Genomic DNA, 25771 nt, shown 5'->3' on the forward strand with positions numbered 1-25771 from the left:
ACGGGCCAAGCCAGGATTTACGGGAAATCGCGGGTTTTCGTTTGCCGGCGATTAAACTTCTTTTATTCAGCGTCTCATCAAAAATGAAAACATTTTTAAAAACTACAAGTCTTATGCGTTTTAGTGGTGAAAAAATAAATTAAAAAATCGTTTTGGAAATGAGTTTACTCACAGGGTACTTTCTTTGTATACATTCGACTATACGTGCCAAGCCCGGGATTTACGGGAAATCGCGGGTTTTCGTTTGCCGGCGACTAAACTTCTTTTATTCAGCGTCTTATCAAAAATGAAAACATTTTTGAAAACTACAAGTCCCATGCGTTTTAGTGGTGAAAAAATAATTTAAAAAATCGTTCGGGAAATGAATTTACTCCCTGGGTACTTTCTTTGTATACTTTTGACTATACGGGCCAAATCGGGATTTACGGAAAATCGCGGGTTTTAGTTTGCCGGCGATTAAACTTCTTTTATTCAGCGTCTCATCAAAAATGAAAACATTTTTAAAAACTACAAGTCTTATGCGTTTTAGTGGTGAAAAAATAATTTAAAAAATCGTTCTGGAAATGAGTTTACTCACAGGGTACTTTCTTTGTATACATTCGACTATACGTGCCAAGCCCGGGATTTACGGGAAATCGCGGGTTTTCGTTTGCCGGCGATTAAACTTCTTTTATTCAGCGTCTCATCAAAAATGAAAACATTTTTAAAAACTACAAGTCTCATGCGTTTTAGTGGTGAAAAAATAATTTAAAAAATCGTTCGGGAATTGAGTTTACTCCCTGGGTACTTTCTTTGTATACTTTTGACTATACGGGCCAGGCTGGGATTTACGGGAAATCGCGGGTTTCGTTTGCCGGCGATTAAACTTCTTTTATTCAGCGTCTCATCAAAAATGAAAACATTTTTAAAAACTACAAGTCTTATGCGTTTTAGTGGTGAAAAAATAATTTAAAAAATCGTTCTGGAAATGAGTTTACTCCCTGGGTACTTTCTTTGTATACTTTTGACTATACGGGCCAAGTCGGGATTTACGGGATATCGCGGGTTTTCGTTTGCCGGCGATTAAACTTCTTTTATTCAGCGTCTCATCAAAAATGAAAACATTTTTAAAAACTACAAGTCTTATGCGTTTTAGTGGTGAAAAAATAATTTAAAAAATCGTTCTGGAAATGAGTTTACTCACAGGGTACTTTCTTTGTATACATTCGACTATACGGGCCAAGCCCGGGATTTACAGGAAATCGCGGGTTTTCGTTTGCCGGCGATTAAACTTCTTTTATTCAGCGTCTCATCAAAAATGAAAACATTTTTAAAAACTACAAGTCTTATGCGTTTTAGTGGGGAAAATATAATTTAAAAAATCGTTCTGGAAATGAGTTTACTCCCTGGGTACTTTATTTGTATACTTTTGACTATACGGGCCGAGTCCGGGATTTAGGGAAATCGCAGGTTTTCGTTTGCCGGCGATTAAACTGCTTTTATTCAGCGTCTCATCAAAAATGAAAACATTTTTGAAAACTACAAGTCTTATGCGTTTTAGTGGTGAAAATATAATTTAAAAAATCGTTCTGGAAATGAGTTTACTCCCTGGATACTTTCTTTGTACACTTTTGACTATACGGGCCGAGTCCGGGATTTAGGGAAGTCGCAGGTTTTCGTTTGCCGGCGATTAAACTGCTTTTATTCAGCGTCCCACCAAAAATGAAAACATTTTTGAAAACTACAAGACTCATGCGTTTTAGTGGTGAAAAAATAATTTAAAAAATCGTTCGGGAAATGAGTTTACTCCCTGGGTACTTTCTTTGTACACTTTTGACTATACGGGCCGAGTCCGGGATTTAGGGAAATCGCAGGTTTTCGTTTGCCGGCGATTAAACTGCTTTTATTCAGCGTCCCACCAAAAATGAAAACATTTTTGAAAACTACAAGACTCATGCGTTTTAGTGGTGAAAAAATAATTTAAAAAATCGTTCGGGAAATGAGTTTACTCCCTGGGTACTTTCTTTGTATACTTTTGACTATACGGGCCAGGCCGGGATTTACGGGAAATCGCGGGTTTCGTTTGCCGGCGATTAAACTTCTTTTATTCAGCGTCTCATCAAAAATGAAAACATTTTTAAAAACTACAAGTCTTATGCGTTTTAGTGGTGAAAAAATAATTTAAAAAATCGTTCTGGAAATGAGTTTACTCCCTGGGTACTTTCTTTGTATACTTTTTACTATACGGGCCAAGTCGGGATTTACGGGATATCGCGGGTTTTCGTTTGCCGGCGATTAAACTTCTTTTATTCAGCGTCTCATCAAAAATGAAAACATTTTTAAAAACTACAAGTCTTATGCGTTTTAGTGGTGAAAAAATAATTTAAAAAATCGTTCTGGAAATGAGTTTACTCACAGGGTACTTTCTTTGTATACATTCGACTATACGGGCCAAGCCATGGATTTACGGGAAATCGCGGGTTTTCGTTTGGCGGCGATTAAACTTCTTTTATTCAGCGTCTCATCAAAAATGAAAACATTTTTAAAAACTACAAGTCTGATGCGTTTTAGTGGTGAAAAAATAATTTAAAAAATCGTTCTGGAAATGAGTTTACTCACAGGGTACTTTCTTTGTATACATTCGACTATACGGGCCAAGCCAGGATTTACGGGAAATCGCGGGTTTTCGTTTGCCGGCGATTAAACTTCTTTTATTCAGCGTCTCATCAAAAATGAAAACATTTTTAAAAACTACAAGTCTTATGCGTTTTAGTGGTGAAAAAATAATTTAAAAAATCGTTCTGGAAATGAGTTTACTCCCTGGGTACTTTCTTTGTATACTTTTTACTATACGGGCCAAGTCGGGATTTACGGGATATCGCGGGTTTTCGTTTGCCGGCGATTAAACTTCTTTTATTCAGCGTCTCATCAAAAATGAAAACATTTTTAAAAACTACAAGTCTTATGCGTTTTAGTGGTGAAAAAATAATTTAAAAAATCGTTCTGGAAATGAGTTTACTCACAGGGTACTTTCTTTGTATACATTCGACTATACGGGCCAAGCCATGGATTTACGGGAAATCGCGGGTTTTCGTTTGGCGGCGATTAAACTTCTTTTATTCAGCGTCTCATCAAAAATGAAAACATTTTTAAAAACTACAAGTCTGATGCGTTTTAGTGGTGAAAAAATAATTTAAAAAATCGTTCTGGAAATGAGTTTACTCACAGGGTACTTTCTTTGTATACATTCGACTATACGGGCCAAGCCATGGATTTACGGGAAATCGCGGGTTTTCGTTTGGCGGCGATTAAACTTCTTTTATTCAGCGTCTCATCAAAAATGAAAACATTTTTAAAAACTACAAGTCTGATGCGTTTTAGTGGTGAAAAAATAATTTAAAAAATCGTTCTGGAAATGAGTTTACTCACAGGGTACTTTCTTTGTATACATTCGACTATACGTGCCAAGCCCGGGATTTACGGGAAATCGCGGGTTTTCGTTTGCCGGCGACTAAACTTCTTTTATTCAGCGTCTTATCAAAAATGAAAACATTTTTGAAAACTACAAGTCTCATGCGTTTTAGTGGTGAAAAAATAATTTAAAAAATCGTTCGGGAAATGAATTTACTCCCTGGGTACTTTCTTTGTATACTTTTGACTATACGGGTCAAATCGGGATTTACGGAAAATCGCGGGTTTTCGTTTGCCGGCGATTAAACTTTTTTTATTCAGCGTCTCATCAAAAATGAAAACATTTTTAAAAACTACAAGTCTTATGCGTTTTAGTGGTGAAAAAATAATTTAAAAAATCGTTCTGGAAAAGAGTTTACTCACAGGGTACTTTCTTTGTATACATTCGACTATACGTGCCAAGCCCGGGATTTACGGGAAATCGCGGGTTTTCGTTTGCCGGCGACTAAACTTCTTTTATTCAGCGTCTTATCAAAAATGAAAACATTTTTGAAAACTACAAGTCTCATGCGTTTTAGTGGTGAAAAAATAATTTAAAAAATCGTTCGGGAAATGAATTTACTCCCTGGGTACTTTCTTTGTATACTTTTGACTATACGGGTCAAATCGGGATTTACGGAAAATCGCGGGTTTTCGTTTGCCGGCGATTAAACTTCTTTTATTCAGCGTCTCATCAAAAATGTAAACATTTTTAAAAACTACAAGTCTGATGCGTTTTAGTGGTGAAAAAATAATTTAAAAAATCGTTCTGGAAATGAGTTTACTCACAGGGTACTTTCTTTGTATACATTCGACTATACGGGCCAAGCCAGGATTTACGGGAAATCGCGGGTTTTCGTTTGCCGGCGATTAAACTTCTTTTATTCAGCGTCTCATCAAAAATGAAAACATTTTTAAAAACTACAAGTCTTATGCGTTTTAGTGGTGAAAAAATAAATTAAAAAATCGTTTTGGAAATGAGTTTACTCACAGGGTACTTTCTTTGTATACATTCGACTATACGTGCCAAGCCCGGGATTTACGGGAAATCGCGGGTTTTCGTTTGCCGGCGACTAAACTTCTTTTATTCAGCGTCTTATCAAAAATGAAAACATTTTTGAAAACTACAAGTCTCATGCGTTTTAGTGGTGAAAAAATAATTTAAAAAATCGTTCGGGAAATGAATTTACTCCCTGGGTACTTTCTTTGTATACTTTTGACTATACGGGCCAAATCGGGATTTACGGAAAATCGCGGGTTTTAGTTTGCCGGCGATTAAACTTCTTTTATTCAGCGTCTCATCAAAAATGAAAACATTTTTAAAAACTACAAGTCTTATGCGTTTTAGTGGTGAAAAAATAATTTAAAAAATCGTTCTGGAAATGAGTTTACTCACAGGGTACTTTCTTTGTATACATTCGACTATACGTGCCAAGCCCGGGATTTACGGGAAATCGCGGGTTTTCGTTTGCCGGCGATTAAACTTCTTTTATTCAGCGTCTCATCAAAAATGAAAACATTTTTAAAAACTACAAGTCTCATGCGTTTTAGTGGTGAAAAAATAATTTAAAAAATCGTTCGGGAATTGAGTTTACTCCCTGGGTACTTTCTTTGTATACTTTTGACTATACGGGCCAGGCTGGGATTTACGGAAAATCGCGAGTTTTCGTTTTCCTGCGATTAAACCTCTTTTATTAAGCGTGTCATCAAAAATGAAAACATTTTTGAAAACTACAAGTCTCATGCGTTTTGGTGTTGAAAAAAAAAATTTAAAAAATCGTTCGGGAAATGAGTTTACTCCCTGGGTACTTTCTTTGTATACATTCGACTATACGGCCAAGCCCCGGATTTACGGGAAAACGCGGGATTTCGTTTGCCGGCGATTAAACCTCTTTCATTAACCGTCTCATCAAAAATGAAAAATTTTTTTAAAACTACAAGTCTCATGCGTTTTAGTGGTGAAAAAATAATTTAAAAAATCGTTCGGGAAATGAGTTTACTCCCTGGGTACTTTATTTGTATACTTTTGACTATACGGGCCGAGTCCGGGGTTTACGGGAAATCGCGGATTTTTGTTTGCCGGCGATTAAACTGCTTTTATTCAGCGTCCCATCAAATATGAAAATATTTTTGAAAACTACAAGTCTTATGCGTTTTAGTGGTGAAAAAATTATTTAAAAAATCGTTCTGGAAATGAGTTTACTCCCTGGGTACTTTCTGTGTATACTTTTGACTATACGGGCCGAGTCCGGGATTTACGGGAAATCGCGGATTTTCGTTTGCCGGCGATTAAACTTCTTTTATTCAGCGTCCCATCAAATATGAAAATATTTTTGAAAACTACAAGTCTCATGCGTTTTAGTGTTGAAAAAAAAATTTAAAAAATCGTTCGGGAAATGAGTTTACTCCCTGGGTACTTTCTTTGTATACATTCGACTATACGGCCAAGCCCCGGATTTACGGGAAAACGCGGGATTTCGTTTGCCGGCGATTAAACCTCTTTCATTAAGCGTCTCATCAAAAATGAAAACATTTTTAAAATTTTTAAAAACTACAAGTCTTATGCGTTTTAGTGGTGAAAAACTAATTTAAAAAATCGTTCTGGAAATGAGTTTACTCCCTGGGTACTTTCTTTGTATACTTTTGACTATACGGGCCGAGTCCGGGATTTACGGGAAATCGCGGATTTTCGTTTGCCGGCGATTAAACTGCTTTTGTTCAGCGTCTCATCAAAAATGAAAACATTTTTGAAAACTACAAGTCTCATGCGTTTTAGTGGTGAAAAAATAATTTAAAAAATCGTTCGGGAAATGAGTTTACTGCCGGGGTACTTTCTTTGTATACTTTCGACTATACGGGCCAAGCCGGGATTTACGGGAAATCGCGGGTTTTCGTTTGCCGGCGATTAAACTTCTTTTATTCAGCGTCCCATCAAATATGAAAATATTTTTGAAAACTACAAGTCTCATGCGTTTAGTGGTAAAAAAATAATATAAAAAATCGTTCGGGAAATGAGTTTACTCCCTGGGTACTTTCTTTGTATACTTTTGACTATACGGGCCAAGCCCGGGATTTACGGGAAATCGCGGGTTTTCGTTTGGCGGCGATTAAACTTCTTTTATTCAGCGTCTCATCAAAAATGAAAACATTTTTGAAAACTACAAGTCTCATGCGTTTTAGTGGTGAAAAAATAATTTAAAAAATCGTTCGGGAAATGCGTTTACTCCCTGGGTACTTTCTTTGTATACTTTTGACTATACGGGCCGAGTCCGGGATTTACGGGAAATCGCGGGTTTTCGTTTGCCGGCCATTAAACTTCTTTTATTCAGCGTCTCATCAAAAATGAAAACACTTTTAAAAACTACAAGTCTTATGCGTTTTAGTGGTGAAAATATAATTTAAAAAATCGTTCTGGAAATGAGTTTACTCCCTGGATACTTTCTTTGTACACTTTTGACTATACGGGCCGAGTCCGGGATTTAGGGAAGTCGCAGGTTTTCGTTTGCCGGCGATTAAACTGCTTTAATTCAGCGTCCCACCAAAAATGAAAACATTTTTGAAAACTACAAGACTCATGCGTTTTAGTGGTGAAAAAATAATTTAAAAAATCGTTCGGGAAATGAGTTTACTCCCTGGGTACTTTCTTTGTACACTTTTGACTATACGGGCCGAGTCCGGGATTTAGGGAAATCGCAGGTTTTCGTTTGCCGGCGATTAAACTGCTTTTATTCAGCGTCCCACCAAAAATGAAAACATTTTTGAAAACTACAAGACTCATGCGTTTTAGTGGTGAAAAAATAATTTAAAAAATCGTTCGGGAAATGAGTTTACTCCCTGGGTACTTTCTTTGTACACTTTTGACTATACGGGCCGAGTCCGGGATTTAGGGAAATCGCAGGTTTTCGTTTGCCGGCGATTAAACTGCTTTTATTCAGCGTCCCACCAAAAATGAAAACATTTTTGAAAACTACAAGACTCATGCGTTTTAGTGGTGAAAAAATAATTTAAAAAATCGTTCGGGAAATGAGTTTACTCCCTGGGTACTTTCTTTGTATACTTTTGACTATACGGGCCAGGCCGGGATTTACGGGAAATCGCGGGTTTCGTTTGCCGGCGATTAAACTTCTTTTATTCAGCGTCTCATCAAAAATGAAAACATTTTTAAAAACTACAAGTCTTATGCGTTTTAGTGGTGAAAAAATAATTTAAAAAATCGTTCTGGAAATGAGTTTACTCCCTGGGTACTTTCTTTGTATACTTTTTACTATACGGGCCAAGTCGGGATTTACGGGATATCGCGGGTTTTCGTTTGCCGGCGATTAAACTTCTTTTATTCAGCGTCTCATCAAAAATGAAAACATTTTTAAAAACTACAAGTCTTATGCGTTTTAGTGGTGAAAAAATAATTTAAAAAATCGTTCTGGAAATGAGTTTACTCACAGGGTACTTTCTTTGTATACATTCGACTATACGGGCCAAGCCATGGATTTACGGGAAATCGCGGGTTTTCGTTTGGCGGCGATTAAACTTCTTTTATTCAGCGTCTCATCAAAAATGAAAACATTTTTAAAAACTACAAGTCTGATGCGTTTTAGTGGTGAAAAAATAATTTAAAAAATCGTTCTGGAAATGAGTTTACTCACAGGGTACTTTCTTTGTATACATTCGACTATACGGGCCAAGCCAGGATTTACGGGAAATCGCGGGTTTTCGTTTGCCGGCGATTAAACTTCTTTTATTCAGCGTCTCATCAAAAATGAAAACATTTTTAAAAACTACAAGTCTTATGCGTTTTAGTGGTGAAAAAATAATTTAAAAAATCGCTCTGGAAAAGAGTTTACTCACAGGGTACTTTCTTTGTATACATTCGACTATACGTGCCAAGCCCGGGATTTACGGGAAATCGCGGGTTTTCGTTTGCCGGCGACTAAACTTCTTTTATTCAGCGTCTTATCAAAAATGAAAACATTTTTGAAAACTACAAGTCTCATGCGTTTTAGTGGTGAAAAAATAATTTAAAAAATCGTTCGGGAAATGAATTTACTCCCTGGGTACTTTCTTTGTATACTTTTGACTATACGGGTCAAATCGGGATTTACGGAAAATCGCGGGTTTTCGTTTGCCGGCGATTAAACTTCTTTTATTCAGCGTCTCATCAAAAATGAAAACATTTTTAAAAACTACAAGTCTTATGCGTTTTAGTGGTGAAAAAATAATTTAAAAAATCGTTCTGGAAAAGAGTTTACTCACAGGGTACTTTCTTTGTATACATTCGACTATACGTGCCAAGCCCGGGATTTACGGGAAATCGCGGGTTTTCGTTTGCCGGCGACTAAACTTCTTTTATTCAGCGTCTTATCAAAAATGAAAACATTTTTGAAAACTACAAGTCTCATGCGTTTTAGTGGTGAAAAAATAATTTAAAAAATCGTTCGGGAAATGAATTTACTCCCTGGGTACTTTCTTTGTATACTTTTGACTATACGGGTCAAATCGGGATTTACGGAAAATCGCGGGTTTTCGTTTGCCGGCGATTAAACTTCTTTTATTCAGCGTCTCATCAAAAATGTAAACATTTTTAAAAACTACAAGTCTGATGCGTTTTAGTGGTGAAAAAATAATTTAAAAAATCGTTCTGGAAATGAGTTTACTCACAGGGTACTTTCTTTGTATACATTCGACTATACGGGCCAAGCCAGGATTTACGGGAAATCGCGGGTTTTCGTTTGCCGGCGATTAAACTTCTTTTATTCAGCGTCTCATCAAAAATGAAAACATTTTTAAAAACTACAAGTCTTATGCGTTTTAGTGGTGAAAAAATAAATTAAAAAATCGTTTTGGAAATGAGTTTACTCACAGGGTACTTTCTTTGTATACATTCGACTATACGTGCCAAGCCCGGGATTTACGGGAAATCGCGGGTTTTCGTTTGCCGACGACTAAACTTCTTTTATTCAGCGTCTTATCAAAAATGAAAACATTTTTGAAAACTACAAGTCCCATGCGTTTTAGTGGTGAAAAAATAATTTAAAAAATCGTTCGGGAAATGAATTTACTCCCTGGGTACTTTCTTTGTATACTTTTGACTATACGGGCCAAATCGGGATTTACGGAAAATCGCGGGTTTTAGTTTGCCGGCGATTAAACTTCTTTTATTCAGCGTCTCATCAAAAATGAAAACATTTTTAAAAACTACAAGTCTTATGCGTTTTAGTGGTGAAAAAATAATTTAAAAAATCGTTCTGGAAATGAGTTTACTCACAGGGTACTTTCTTTGTATACATTCGACTATACGTGCCAAGCCCGGGATTTACGGGAAATCGCGGGTTTTCGTTTGCCGGCGATTAAACTTCTTTTATTCAGCGTCTCATCAAAAATGAAAACATTTTTAAAAACTACAAGTCTCATGCGTTTTAGTGGTGAAAAAATAATTTAAAAAATCGTTCGGGAATTGAGTTTACTCCCTGGGTACTTTCTTTGTATACTTTTGACTATACGGGCCAGGCTGGGATTTACGGGAAATCGCGGGTTTCGTTTGCCGGCGATTAAACTTCTTTTATTCAGCGTCTCATCAAAAATGAAAACATTTTTAAAAACTACAAGTCTTATGCGTTTTAGTGGTGAAAAAATAATTTAAAAAATCGTTCTGGAAATGAGTTTACTCCCTGGGTACTTTCTTTGTATACTTTTGACTATACGGGCCAAGTCGGGATTTACGGGATATCGCGGGTTTTCGTTTGCCGGCGATTAAACTTCTTTTATTCAGCGTCTCATCAAAAATGAAAACATTTTTAAAAACTACAAGTCTTATGCGTTTTAGTGGTGAAAAAATAATTTAAAAAATCGTTCTGGAAATGAGTTTACTCACAGGGTACTTTCTTTGTATACATTCGACTATACGGGCCAAGCCCGGGATTTACAGGAAATCGCGGGTTTTCGTTTGCCGGCGATTAAACTTCTTTTATTCAGCGTCTCATCAAAAATGAAAACATTTTTAAAAACTACAAGTCTTATGCGTTTTAGTGGGGAAAATATAATTTAAAAAATCGTTCTGGAAATGAGTTTACTCCCTGGGTACTTTATTTGTATACTTTTGACTATACGGGCCGAGTCCGGGATTTAGGGAAATCGCAGGTTTTCGTTTGCCGGCGATTAAACTGCTTTTATTCAGCGTCTCATCAAAAATGAAAACATTTTTGAAAACTACAAGTCTTATGCGTTTTAGTGGTGAAAATATAATTTAAAAAATCGTTCTGGAAATGAGTTTACTCCCTGGATACTTTCTTTGTACACTTTTGACTATACGGGCCGAGTCCGGGATTTAGGGAAGTCGCAGGTTTTCGTTTGCCGGCGATTAAACTGCTTTTATTCAGCGTCCCACCAAAAATGAAAACATTTTTGAAAACTACAAGACTCATGCGTTTTAGTGGTGAAAAAATAATTTAAAAAATCGTTCGGGAAATGAGTTTACTCCCTGGGTACTTTCTTTGTACACTTTTGACTATACGGGCCGAGTCCGGGATTTAGGGAAATCGCAGGTTTTCGTTTGCCGGCGATTAAACTGCTTTTATTCAGCGTCCCACCAAAAATGAAAACATTTTTGAAAACTACAAGACTCATGCGTTTTAGTGGTGAAAAAATAATTTAAAAAATCGTTCGGGAAATGAGTTTACTCCCTGGGTACTTTCTTTGTATACTTTTGACTATACGGGCCAGGCCGGGATTTACGGGAAATCGCGGGTTTCGTTTGCCGGCGATTAAACTTCTTTTATTCAGCGTCTCATCAAAAATGAAAACATTTTTAAAAACTACAAGTCTTATGCGTTTTAGTGGTGAAAAAATAATTTAAAAAATCGTTCTGGAAATGAGTTTACTCCCTGGGTACTTTCTTTGTATACTTTTTACTATACGGGCCAAGTCGGGATTTACGGGATATCGCGGGTTTTCGTTTGCCGGCGATTAAACTTCTTTTATTCAGCGTCTCATCAAAAATGAAAACATTTTTAAAAACTACAAGTCTTATGCGTTTTAGTGGTGAAAAAATAATTTAAAAAATCGTTCTGGAAATGAGTTTACTCACAGGGTACTTTCTTTGTATACATTCGACTATACGGGCCAAGCCATGGATTTACGGGAAATCGCGGGTTTTCGTTTGGCGGCGATTAAACTTCTTTTATTCAGCGTCTCATCAAAAATGAAAACATTTTTAAAAACTACAAGTCTGATGCGTTTTAGTGGTGAAAAAATAATTTAAAAAATCGTTCTGGAAATGAGTTTACTCACAGGGTACTTTCTTTGTATACATTCGACTATACGGGCCAAGCCAGGATTTACGGGAAATCGCGGGTTTTCGTTTGCCGGCGATTAAACTTCTTTTATTCAGCGTCTCATCAAAAATGAAAACATTTTTAAAAACTACAAGTCTTATGCGTTTTAGTGGTGAAAAAATAATTTAAAAAATCGTTCTGGAAATGAGTTTACTCCCTGGGTACTTTCTTTGTATACTTTTTACTATACGGGCCAAGTCGGGATTTACGGGATATCGCGGGTTTTCGTTTGCCGGCGATTAAACTTCTTTTATTCAGCGTCTCATCAAAAATGAAAACATTTTTAAAAACTACAAGTCTTATGCGTTTTAGTGGTGAAAAAATAATTTAAAAAATCGTTCTGGAAATGAGTTTACTCACAGGGTACTTTCTTTGTATACATTCGACTATACGGGCCAAGCCATGGATTTACGGGAAATCGCGGGTTTTCGTTTGGCGGCGATTAAACTTCTTTTATTCAGCGTCTCATCAAAAATGAAAACATTTTTAAAAACTACAAGTCTGATGCGTTTTAGTGGTGAAAAAATAATTTAAAAAATCGTTCTGGAAATGAGTTTACTCACAGGGTACTTTCTTTGTATACATTCGACTATACGGGCCAAGCCAGGATTTACGGGAAATCGCGGGTTTTCGTTTGCCGGCGATTAAACTTCTTTTATTCAGCGTCTCATCAAAAATGAAAACATTTTTAAAAACTACAAGTCTTATGCGTTTTAGTGGTGAAAAAATAATTTAAAAAATCGCTCTGGAAAAGAGTTTACTCACAGGGTACTTTCTTTGTATACATTCGACTATACGTGCCAAGCCCGGGATTTACGGGAAATCGCGGGTTTTCGTTTGCCGGCGACTAAACTTCTTTTATTCAGCGTCTTATCAAAAATGAAAACATTTTTGAAAACTACAAGTCTCATGCGTTTTAGTGGTGAAAAAATAATTTAAAAAATCGTTCGGGAAATGAATTTACTCCCTGGGTACTTTCTTTGTATACTTTTGACTATACGGGTCAAATCGGGATTTACGGAAAATCGCGGGTTTTCGTTTGCCGGCGATTAAACTTCTTTTATTCAGCGTCTCATCAAAAATGAAAACATTTTTAAAAACTACAAGTCTTATGCGTTTTAGTGGTGAAAAAATAATTTAAAAAATCGTTCTGGAAAAGAGTTTACTCACAGGGTACTTTCTTTGTATACATTCGACTATACGTGCCAAGCCCGGGATTTACGGGAAATCGCGGGTTTTCGTTTGCCGGCGACTAAACTTCTTTTATTCAGCGTCTTATCAAAAATGAAAACATTTTTGAAAACTACAAGTCTCATGCGTTTTAGTGGTGAAAAAATAATTTAAAAAATCGTTCGGGAAATGAATTTACTCCCTGGGTACTTTCTTTGTATACTTTTGACTATACGGGTCAAATCGGGATTTACGGAAAATCGCGGGTTTTCGTTTGCCGGCGATTAAACTTCTTTTATTCAGCGTCTCATCAAAAATGTAAACATTTTTAAAAACTACAAGTCTGATGCGTTTTAGTGGTGAAAAAATAATTTAAAAAATCGTTCTGGAAATGAGTTTACTCACAGGGTACTTTCTTTGTATACATTCGACTATACGGGCCAAGCCAGGATTTACGGGAAATCGCGGGTTTTCGTTTGCCGGCGATTAAACTTCTTTTATTCAGCGTCTCATCAAAAATGAAAACATTTTTAAAAACTACAAGTCTTATGCGTTTTAGTGGTGAAAAAATAAATTAAAAAATCGTTTTGGAAATGAGTTTACTCACAGGGTACTTTCTTTGTATACATTCGACTATACGTGCCAAGCCCGGGATTTACGGGAAATCGCGGGTTTTCGTTTGCCGGCGACTAAACTTCTTTTATTCAGCGTCTTATCAAAAATGAAAACATTTTTGAAAACTACAAGTCTCATGCGTTTTAGTGGTGAAAAAATAATTTAAAAAATCGTTCGGGAAATGAATTTACTCCCTGGGTACTTTCTTTGTATACTTTTGACTATACGGGCCAAATCGGGATTTACGGAAAATCGCGGGTTTTAGTTTGCCGGCGATTAAACTTCTTTTATTCAGCGTCTCATCAAAAATGAAAACATTTTTAAAAACTACAAGTCTTATGCGTTTTAGTGGTGAAAAAATAATTTAAAAAATCGTTCTGGAAATGAGTTTACTCACAGGGTACTTTCTTTGTATACATTCGACTATACGTGCCAAGCCCGGGATTTACGGGAAATCGCGGGTTTTCGTTTGCCGGCGATTAAACTTCTTTTATTCAGCGTCTCATCAAAAATGAAAACATTTTTAAAAACTACAAGTCTCATGCGTTTTAGTGGTGAAAAAATAATTTAAAAAATCGTTCGGGAATTGAGTTTACTCCCTGGGTACTTTCTTTGTATACTTTTGACTATACGGGCCAGGCTGGGATTTACGGGAAATCGCGGGTTTCGTTTGCCGGCGATTAAACTTCTTTTATTCAGCGTCTCATCAAAAATGAAAACATTTTTAAAAACTACAAGTCTTATGCGTTTTAGTGGTGAAAAAATAATTTAAAAAATCGTTCTGGAAATGAGTTTACTCCCTGGGTACTTTCTTTGTATACTTTTGACTATACGGGCCAAGTCGGGATTTACGGGATATCGCGGGTTTTCGTTTGCCGGCGATTAAACTTCTTTTATTCAGCGTCTCATCAAAAATGAAAACATTTTTAAAAACTACAAGTCTTATGCGTTTTAGTGGTGAAAAAATAATTTAAAAAATCGTTCTGGAAATGAGTTTACTCACAGGGTACTTTCTTTGTATACATTCGACTATACGGGCCAAGCCCGGGATTTACAGGAAATCGCGGGTTTTCGTTTGCCGGCGATTAAACTTCTTTTATTCAGCGTCTCATCAAAAATGAAAACATTTTTAAAAACTACAAGTCTTATGCGTTTTAGTGGGGAAAATATAATTTAAAAAATCGTTCTGGAAATGAGTTTACTCCCTGGGTACTTTATTTGTATACTTTTGACTATACGGGCCGAGTCCGGGATTTAGGGAAATCGCAGGTTTTCGTTTGCCGGCGATTAAACTGCTTTTATTCAGCGTCTCATCAAAAATGAAAACATTTTTGAAAACTACAAGTCTTATGCGTTTTAGTGGTGAAAAAATAATTTAAAAAATCGTTCGGGAAATGATTTTACTCCCTTGGTACTTTCTTTGTATACTTTTGACTATACGGGCCAAGCCGGGATTTACGGGAAATCGCGGGTTTTCGTTTGCCGGCGATTAAACTTCTTTTATTCAGCGTCTCATCAAAAATGAAAACATTTTTAAAAACTACAAGTCTTATGCGTTTTAGTGGTGAAAAAATAATTTAAAAAATCGTTCTGGAAATGAGTTTACTCCCTGGGTACTTTCTTTGTATACTTTTGACTATACGGGCCAAGTCGGGATTTACGGGATATCGCGGGTTTTCGTTTGCCGGCGATTAAACTTCTTTTATTCAGCGTCTCATCAAAAATGAAAACATTTTTAAAAACTACAAGTCTTATGCGTTTTAGTGGTGAAAAAATAATTTAAAAAATCGTTCTGGAAATGAGTTTACTCACAGGGTACTTTCTTTGTATACATTCGACTATACGGGCCAAGCCCGGGATTTACAGGAAATCGCGGGTTTTCGTTTGCCGGCGATTAAACTTCTTTTATTCAGCGTCTCATCAAAAATGAAAACATTTTTAAAAACTACAAGTCTTATGCGTTTTAGTGGGGAAAATATAATTTAAAAAATCGTTCTGGAAATGAGTTTACTCCCTGGGTACTTTATTTGTATACTTTTGACTATACGGGCCGAGTCCGGGATTTAGGGAAATCGCAGGTTTTCGTTTGCCGGCGATTAAACTGCTTTTATTCAGCGTCTCATCAAAAATGAAAACATTTTTGAAAACTACAAGTCTTATGCGTTTTAGTGGTGAAAAAATAATTTAAAAAATCGTTCGGGAAATGATTTTACTCCCTTGGTACTTTCTTTGTATACTTTTGACTATACGGGCCAAGCCGGGATTTACGGGAAATCGCGGGTTTTCGTTTGCCGGCGATTAAACTTCTTTTATTCAGCGTCTCATCAAAAATGAAAACATTTTTAAAAACTACAAATCTCATGGGCTTTAGTGGTAAAAAAATAATTTAAAAAATCGTTCTGGAAATGAGTTTACTCACAGGGTACTTTCTTTGTATACATTCGACTATACGTGCCAAGCCCGGGATTTACGGGAAATCGCGGGTTTTCGTTTTCCAGCGATTAAACTTCTTTTATTCAGCGTCTCATCAAAAATGAAAACATTTTTGAAAACTACAAGTCTCATGCGATTTAGTGGTGAAAAAATAATTTAAAAAATCGTTCGGGAAATGAGTTTACTCCCTGGGTACTTTCTTTATATACTTTTGACTATACGGGCCAAGCCGGGATTTACGGGAAATCGCGGGTTTTCGTTTGCCGGCGATTAAACTTCTTTTATTCAGCGTCTCATCAAAAATGTAAACATTTTTAAAAACTACAAGTCTGATGCGTTTTAGTGGTGAAAAAATAATTTAAAAAATCGTTCTGGAAATGAGTTTACTCCCTGGGTACTTTCTTTGTATACATTCGACTATACGGGCCAAGCACGGGATTTACGGGAAATCGCGGGTTTTCGTTTTCCGGCGATTAAACCTCTTTCATTAAGCGTGTCATCAAAAATGAAAACATTTTTGAAAACTACAAGTCTCATGCGTTTTAGTGTGGAAAAAAAATTTAAAAAATCGTTCGGGAAATGAGTTTACTCCCTGGGTACTTTCTTTGTATACATTCGACTATACGTGCCAAGCCCGGGATTTACGGGAAATCGCGGGTTTTCGTTTGCCGGCGATTAAACTTCTTTTATTCAGCGTCTCATCAAAAATGTAAACATTTTTAAAAACTACAAGTCTCATGCGATTTAGTGGTGAAAAAATAATTTAAAAAATCGTTCGGGAAATGAGTTTACTCCCTGGGTACTTTCTTTATATACTTTTGACTATACGGGCCAAGCCGGGATTTACGGGAAATCGCGGGTTTTCGTTTGCCGGCGATTAAACTTCTTTTATTCAGCGTCTCATCAAAAATGTAAACATTTTTAAAAACTACAAGTCTGATGCGTTTTAGTGGTGAAAAAATAATTTAAAAAATCGTTCTGGAAATGAGTTTACTCCTTGGGTACTTTCTTTGTATACATTCGACTATACGGGCCAAGCACGGGATTTACGGGAAATCGCGGGTTTTCGTTTGCCGGCGATTAAACCTCTTTCATTAAGCGTGTCATCAAAAATGAAAACATTTTTGAAAACTACAAGTCTCATGCGTTTTAGTGTGGAAAAAAAATTTAAAAAATCGTTCGGGAAATGAGTTTACTCCCTGGGTACTTTCTTTGTATACATTCGACTATACGTGCCAAGCCCGGGATTTACGGGAAATCGCGGGTTTTCGTTTGCCGGCGATTAAACTTCTTTTATTCAGCGTCTCATCAAAAATGTAAACATTTTTAAAAACTACAAGTCTGATGCGTTTTAGTGGTGAAAAAATAATTTAAAAAATCGTTCTGGAAATGAGTTTACTCACAGGGTACTTTCTTTGTATACATTCGACTATACGGGCCAAGCCCGGGATTTACGGGAAATCGCGGGTTTTCGTTTTCCGGCGATTAAACCTCTTTCATTAAGCGTGTCATCAAAAATGAAAACATTTTTGAAAACTACAAGTCTCATGCGTTTTAGTGTTGAAAAAAAAATTTAAAAAATCGTTCGGGAAATGAGTTTACTCCCTGGGTACTTTCTTTGTATACATTCGACTATACGGGCCAAGCCGGGATTTACGGGAAATCGCGGGTTTTCGTTTGCCGGCGATTAAACTTCTTTTATTCAGCGTCTCATCAAAAATGAAAACATTTTTAAAAACTACAAGTCTTATGCGTTTTAGTGGTGAAAAAATAATTTAAAAAATCGTTCTGGAAATGAGTTTACTCACAGGGTACTTTCTTTGTATACATTCGACTATACGGGCCAAGCCGGGATTTACGGGAAATCGCGGGTTTTCGTTTGCCGGCGATTAAACTGCTTTTATTCAGCGTCTCATCAAAAATGAAAACATTTTTGAAAACTACAAGTCTTATGCGTTTCAGTGGTGAAAAAATAATTTAAAAAATCGTTCGGGAAATGATTTTACTCCCTTGGTACTTTCTTTGTATACTTTTGACTATACGGGCCAAGCCGGGATTTACGGGAAATCGCGGGTTTTCGTTTGCCGGCGATTAAACTTCTTTTATTCAGCGTCTCATCAAAAATGAAAACATTTTTAAAAACTACAAATCTCATGCGATTTAGTGGTGAAAAAATAATTTAAAAAATCGTTCTGGAAATGAGTTTACTCCCTGGGTACTTTCTTTGTATACATTCGACTATACGGGCCAAGCACGGGATTTACGGGAAATCACGGGTTTTCGTTTTCCGGCGATTAAACCTCTTTCATTAAGCGTGTCATCAAAAATGAAAACATTTTTGAAAACTACAAGTCTCATGCGTTTTAGTGTGGAAAAAAAATTTAAAAAATCGTTCGGGAAATGAGTTTACTCCCTGGGTACTTTCTTTGTATACATTCGCCTATACGTGCCAAGCCCGGGATTTACGGGAAATGGCGGGTTTTCGTTTGCCGGCGATTAAACTTCTTTTATTCAGCGTCTCATCAAAAATGTAAACATTTTTAAAAACTACAAGTCTCATGCGATTTAGTGGTGAAAAAATAATTTAAAAAATCGTTCGGGAAATGAGTTTACTCCCTGGGTACTTTCTTTATATACTTTTGACTATACGGGCCAAGCCGGGATTTACGGGAAATCGCGGGTTTTCGTTTGCCGGCGATTAAACTTCTTTTTTTCAGCGTCTCATCAAAAATGTAAACATTTTTAAAAACTACAAGTCTGATGCGTTTTAGTGGTGAAAAAATAATTTAAAAAATCGTTCTGGAAATGAGTTTACTCCTTGGGTACTTTCTTTGTATACATTCGACTATACGGGCCAAGCACGGGATTTACGGGAAATCGCGGGTTTTCGTTTTCCGGCGATTAAACCTCTTTCATTAAGCGTGTCATCAAAAATGAAAACATTTTTGAAAACTACAAGTCTCATGCGTTTTAGTGTGGAAAAAAAATTTAAAAAATCGTTCGGGAAATGAGTTTACTCCCTGGGTACTTTCTTTGTATACATTCGACTATACGTGCCAAGCCCGGGATTTACGGGAAATCGCGGGTTTTCGTTTGCCGGCGATTAAACTTCTTTTATTCAGCGTCTCATCAAAAATGTAAAAATTTTTAAAAACTACAAGTCTGATGCGTTTTAGTGGTGAAAAAATAATTTAAAAAATCGTTCTGGAAATGAGTTTACTCACAGGGTACTTTCTTTGTATACATTCGACTATACGGGCCAAGCCCGGGATTTACGGGAAATCGCGGGGTTTCGTTTTCCGGCGATTAAACCTCTTTCATTAAGCGTGTCATCAAAAATGAAAACATTTTTGAAAACTACAAGTCTCATGCGTTTTAGTGTTGAAAAAAAAATTTAAAAAATCGTTCGGGAAATGAGTTTACTCCCTGGGTACTTTCTTTGTATACATTCGACTATACGGGCCAAGCCGGGATTTACGGGAAATCGCGGGTTTTCGTTTGCCGGCGATTAAACTTCTTTTATTCAGCGTCTCATCAAAAATGAAAACATTTTTAAAAACTACAAGTCTTATGCGTTTTAGTGGTGAAAAAATAATTTAAAAAATCGTTCTGGAAATGAGTTTACTCACAGGGTACTTTCTTTGTATACATTCGACTATACGGGCCAAGCCGGGATTTACGGGAAATCGCGGGTTTTCGTTTGCCGGCGATTAAACTTCTTTTATTCAGCGTCTCATCAAAAATGAAAACATTTTTAAAAACTACAAGTCTTATGCGTTTTAGTGGTGAAAAAATAATTTAAAAAATCGTTCTGGAAATGAGTTTACTCACAGGGTACTTTCTTTTAATACATTCGACTATACGTGCCAAGCCCGGGATTTACGGGAAATCGCGGGTTTTCGTTTGCCGGCGATTAAACTTCTTTTATTCAGCGTCTTATCAAAAATGAAAACATTTCTGAAAACTACAAGTCTCATGCGTTTTAGTGGTGAAAAAATAATTTAAAAAATCGTTCGGGAAATGAATTTACTCCCTGGGTACTTTCTTTGTATACTTTTGACTATACGGGCCAAATCGGGATTTACGGAAAATCGCAGGTTTTCGTTTGCCGGCGATTAAACTTCTTTTATTCAGCGTCTCATCAAAAATGAAAACATTTTTAAAAACTACAAGTCTCATGCGTTTAGTGGTAAAAAAATAATATAAAAAATCGTTCGGGAAATGAGTTTACTCCCTGGGTACTTTCTTTGTATACTTTTGACTATACGGGCCAAGCCCGGGATTTATGGGAAATCGCGGGTTTTCGTTTGCCGGCGATTAAACTTCTTTTATTTAGCGTCTCATCAAAAATGTAAACATTTTTAAAAACTACAAGTCTCATGCGATTTAGTGGTGAAAAAATAATTTAAAAAATCGTTCGGGAAATGAGTTTACTCCCTGGGTACTTTCTTTATATACTTTTGACTATACGGGCCAAGCCGGGATTTACGGGAAATCGCGGGTTTTCGTTTGCCGGCGATTAAACTTCTTTTATTCAGCGTCTCATCAAAAATGTAAACATTTTTAAAAACTACAAGTCTGATGCGTTTTAGTGGTGAAAAAATAATTTAAAAAATCGTTCTGGAAATGAGTTTACTCCTTGGGTACTTTCTTTGTATACATTCGACTATACGGGCCAAGCACGGGATTTACGGAAAATCGCGGGTTTTCGTTTTCCGGCGATTAAACCTCTTTCATTAAGCGTGTCATCAAAAATGAAAACATTTTTGAAAACTACAAGTCTCATGCGTTTTAGTGTGGAAAAAAAATTTAAAAAATCGTTCGGGAAATGAGTTTACTCCCTGGGTACTTTCTTTGTATACATTCGACTATACGTGCCAAGCCCGGGATTTACGGGAAATCGCGGGTTTTCGTTTGCCGGCGATTAAACTTCTTTTATTCAGCGTCTCATCAAAAATGTAAAAATTTTTAAAAACTACAAGTCTGATGCGTTTTAGTGGTGAAAAAATAATTTAAAAAATCGTTCTGGAAATGAGTTTACTCACAGGGTACTTTCTTTGTATACATTCGACTATACGGGCCAAGCCCGGGATTTACGGGAAATCGCGGGTTTTCGTTTTCCGGCGATTAAACCTCTTTCATTAAGCGTGTCATCAAAAATGAAAACATTTTTGAAAACTACAAGTCTCATGCGTTTTAGTGTTGAAAAAAAAATTTAAAAAATCGTTCGGAAATGAGTTTACTCCCTGGGTACTTTCTTTGTATACATTCGACTATACGGGCCAAGCCGGGATTTACGGGAAATCGCGGGTTTTCGTTTGCCGGCGATTAAACTTCTTTTATTCAGCGTCTCATCAAAAATGAAAACATTTTTAAAAACTACAAGTCTTATGCATTTTAGTGGTGAAAAAATAATTTAAAAAATCGTTCTGGAAATGAGTTTACTCACAGGGTACTTTCTTTGTATACATTCGACTATACGGGCCAAGCCGGGATTTACGGGAAATCGCGGGTTTTCGTTTGCCGGCGATTAAACTTCTTTTATTCAGCGTCTCATCAAAAATGAAAACATTTTTAAAAACTACAAGTCTTATGCGTTTTAGTGGTGAAAAAATAATTTAAAAAATCGTTCTGGAAATGAGTTTACTCACAGGGTACTTTCTTTTAATACATTCGACTATACGTGCCAAGCCCGGGATTTACGGGAAATCGCGGGTTTTCGTTTGCCGGCGATTAAACTTCTTTTATTCAGCGTCTTATCAAAAATGAAAACATTTCTGAAAACTACAAGTCTCATGCGTTTTAGTGGTGAAAAAATAATTTAAAAAATCGTTCGGGAAATGAATTTACTCCCTGGGTACTTTCTTTGTATACTTTTGACTATACGGGCCAAATCGGGATTTACGGAAAATCGCGGGTTTTCGTTTGCCGGCGATTAAACTTCTTTTATTCAGCGTCTCATCAAAAATGAAAACATTTTTAAAAACTACAAGTCTCATGCGTTTAGTGGTAAAAAAATAATATAAAAAATCGTTCGGGAAATGAGTTTACTCCCTGGGTACTTTCTTTGTATACTTTTGACTATACGGGCCAAGCCCGGGATTTACGGGAAATCGCGGGTTTTCGTTTGCCGGCGATTAAACTTCTTTTATTCAGCGTCTCATCAAAAATGAAAACATTTTTGAAAACTACAAGTCTCATGCGTTTAGTGGTAAAAAAATAATATAAAAAATCGTTCGGGAAATGAGTTTACTCCCTGGGTACTTTCTTTGTATACTTTTGACTATACGGGCCAAGCCCGGGATTTACGGGAAATCGCGGGTTTTCGTTTGCCGGCGATTAAACTTCTTTTATTCAGCGTCTCATCAAAAATGAAAACATTTTTAAAAACTACAAGTCTTATGCGTTTTAGTGGTGAAAAAATAATTTAAAAAATCGTTCTGGAAATGAGTTTACTCCCTGGGTACTTTCTTTGTATACTTTTGACTATACCGGCCAAGTCGGGATTTACGGGATATCGCGGGTTTTCGTTTGCCGGCGATTAAACTTCTTTTATTCAGCGTCTCATCAAAAATGAAAACATTTTTAAAAACTACAAGTCTTATGCGTTTTAGTGGTGAAAAAATAATTTAAAAAATCGTTCTGGAAATGAGTTTACTCACAGGGTACTTTCTTTTTATACATTCGACTATACGGGCCAAGCCCGGGATTTACGGGAAATCGCGGGTTTTCGTTTGCCGGCGATTAAACTTCTTTTATTCAGCGTCTCATCAAAAATGAAAACATTTTTAAAAACTACTAGTCTTATGCGTTTTAGTGGGGAAAATATAATTTAAAAAATCGTTCTGGAAATGAGTTTACTCCCTGGGTACTTTATTTGTATACTTTTGACTATACGGGCCGAGTCCGGGATTTAGGGAAATCGCAGGTTTTCGTTTGCCGGTGATTAAACTGCTTTTATTCAGCGTCTCATCAAAAATGAAAACATTTTTGAAAACTACAAGTCTCATGCGTTTTAGTGGTGAAAAAATAATATAAAAAATCGTTCGGGAAATGAGTTTACTCCCTGGGTACTTTCTTTGTATACTTTTGACTATACGGGCCAAGCCCGGGATTTATGGGAAATCGCGGGTTTTCGTTTGCCGGCGATTAAACTTCTTTTATTCAGCGTCTCATCAAAAATGTAAACATTTTTAAAAACTACAAGTCTCATGCGTTTTAGTGGGGAAAATATAATTTAAAAAATCGTTCTGGAAATGAGTTTACTCCCTGGGTACTTTATTTGTATACTTTTGACTATACGGGCCGAGTCCGGGATTTAGGGAAATCGCAGGTTTTCGTTTGCCGGTGATTAAACTGCTTTTATTCAGCGTCTCATCAAAAATGAAAACATTTTTGAAAACTACAAGTCTCATGCGTTTTAGTGGTGAAAAAATAATATAAAAAATCGTTCGGGAAATGAGTTTACTCCCTGGGTACTTTCTTTGTATACTTTTGACTATACGGGCCAAGCCCGGGATTTATGGGAAATCGCGGGTTTTCGTTTGCCGGCGATTAAACTTCTTTTATTCAGCGTCTCATCAAAAATGTAAACATTTTTAAAAACTACAAGTCTCATGCGATTTAGTGGTGAAAAAATAATTTAAAAAATCGTTCGGGAAATGAGTTTACTCCCTGGGTACTTTCTTTATATACTTTTGACTATACGGGCCAAGCCGGGATTTACGGGAAATCGCGGGTTTTCGTTTGCCGGCGATTAAACTTCTTTTATTCAGCGTCTCATCAAAAATGTAAACATTTTTAAAAACTACAAGTCTGATGCGTTTTAGTGGTGAAAAAATAATTTAAAAAATCGTTCTGGAAATGAGTTTACTCCTTGGGTACTTTCTTTGTATACATTCGACTATACGGGCCAAGCACGGGATTTACGGAAAATCGCGGGTTTTCGTTTTCCGGCGATTAAACCTCTTTCATTAAGCGTGTCATCAAAAATGAAAACATTTTTGAAAACTACAAGTCTCATGCGTTTTAGTGTGGAAAAAAAATTTAAAAAATCGTTCGGGAAATGAGTTTACTCCCTGGGTACTTTCTTTGTATACATTCGACTATACGTGCCAAGCCCGGGATTTACGGGAAATCGCGGGTTTTCGTTTGCCGGCGATTAAACTTCTTTTATTCAGCGTCTCATCAAAAATGTAAAAATTTTTAAAAACTACAAGTCTGATGCGTTTTAGTGGTGAAAAAATAATTTAAAAAATCGTTCTGGAAATGAGTTTACTCACAGGGTACTTTCTTTGTATACATTCGACTATACGGGCCAAGCCCGGGATTTACGGGAAATCGCGGGTTTTCGTTTTCCGGCGATTAAACCTCTTTCATTAAGCGTGTCATCAAAAATGAAAACATTTTTGAAAACTACAAGTCTCATGCGTTTTAGTGTTGAAAAAAAAATTTAAAAAATCGTTCGGAAATGAGTTTACTCCCTGGGTACTTTCTTTGTATACATTCGACTATACGGGCCAAGCCGGGATTTACGGGAAATCGCGGGTTTTCGTTTGCCGGCGATTAAACTTCTTTTATTCAGCGTCTCATCAAAAATGAAAACATTTTTAAAAACTACAAGTCTTATGCATTTTAGTGGTGAAAAAATAATTTAAAAAATCGTTCTGGAAATGAGTTTACTCACAGGGTACTTTCTTTGTATACATTCGACTATACGGGCCAAGCCGGGATTTACGGGAAATCGCGGGTTTTCGTTTGCCGGCGATTAAACTTCTTTTATTCAGCGTCTCATCAAAAATGAAAACATTTTTAAAAACTACAAGTCTTATGCGTTTTAGTGGTGAAAAAATAATTTAAAAAATCGTTCTGGAAATGAGTTTACTCACAGGGTACTTTCTTTTAATACATTCGACTATACGTGCCAAGCCCGGGATTTACGGGAAATCGCGGGTTTTCGTTTGCCGGCGATTAAACTTCTTTTATTCAGCGTCTTATCAAAAATGAAAACATTTCTGAAAACTACAAGTCTCATGCGTTTTAGTGGTGAAAAAATAATTTAAAAAATCGTTCGGGAAATGAATTTACTCCCTGGGTACTTTCTTTGTATACTTTTGACTATACGGGCCAAATCGGGATTTACGGAAAATCGCGGGTTTTCGTTTGCCGGCGATTAAACTTCTTTTATTCAGCGTCTCATCAAAAATGAAAACATTTTTAAAAACTACAAGTCTCATGCGTTTAGTGGTAAAAAAATAATATAAAAAATCGTTCGGGAAATGAGTTTACTCCCTGGGTACTTTCTTTGTATACTTTTGACTATACGGGCCAAGCCCGGGATTTACGGGAAATTGCGGGTTTTCGTTTGCCGGCGATTAAACTTCTTTTATTCAGCGTCTCATCAAAAATGAAAACATTTTTGAAAACTACAAGTCTCATGCGTTTAGTGGTAAAAAAATAATATAAAAAATCGTTCGGGAAATGAGTTTACTCCCTGGGTACTTTCTTTGTATACTTTTGACTATACGGGCCAAGCCCGGGATTTACGGGAAATCGCGGGTTTTCGTTTGCCGGCGATTAAACTTCTTTTATTCAGCGTCTCATCAAAAATGAAAACATTTTTAAAAACTACAAGTCTTATGCGTTTTAGTGGTGAAAAAATAATTTAAAAAATCGTTCTGGAAATGAGTTTACTCCCTGGGTACTTTCTTTGTATACTTTTGACTATACCGGCCAAGTCGGGATTTACGGGATATCGCGGGTTTTCGTTTGCCGGCGATTAAACTTCTTTTATTCAG

Source organism: Hydractinia symbiolongicarpus, chromosome 4, assembly GCF_029227915.1.
Source record: "Hydractinia symbiolongicarpus strain clone_291-10 chromosome 4, HSymV2.1, whole genome shotgun sequence".
Classification (NCBI taxonomy): Eukaryota; Metazoa; Cnidaria; class Hydrozoa; order Anthoathecata; family Hydractiniidae; genus Hydractinia; species Hydractinia symbiolongicarpus.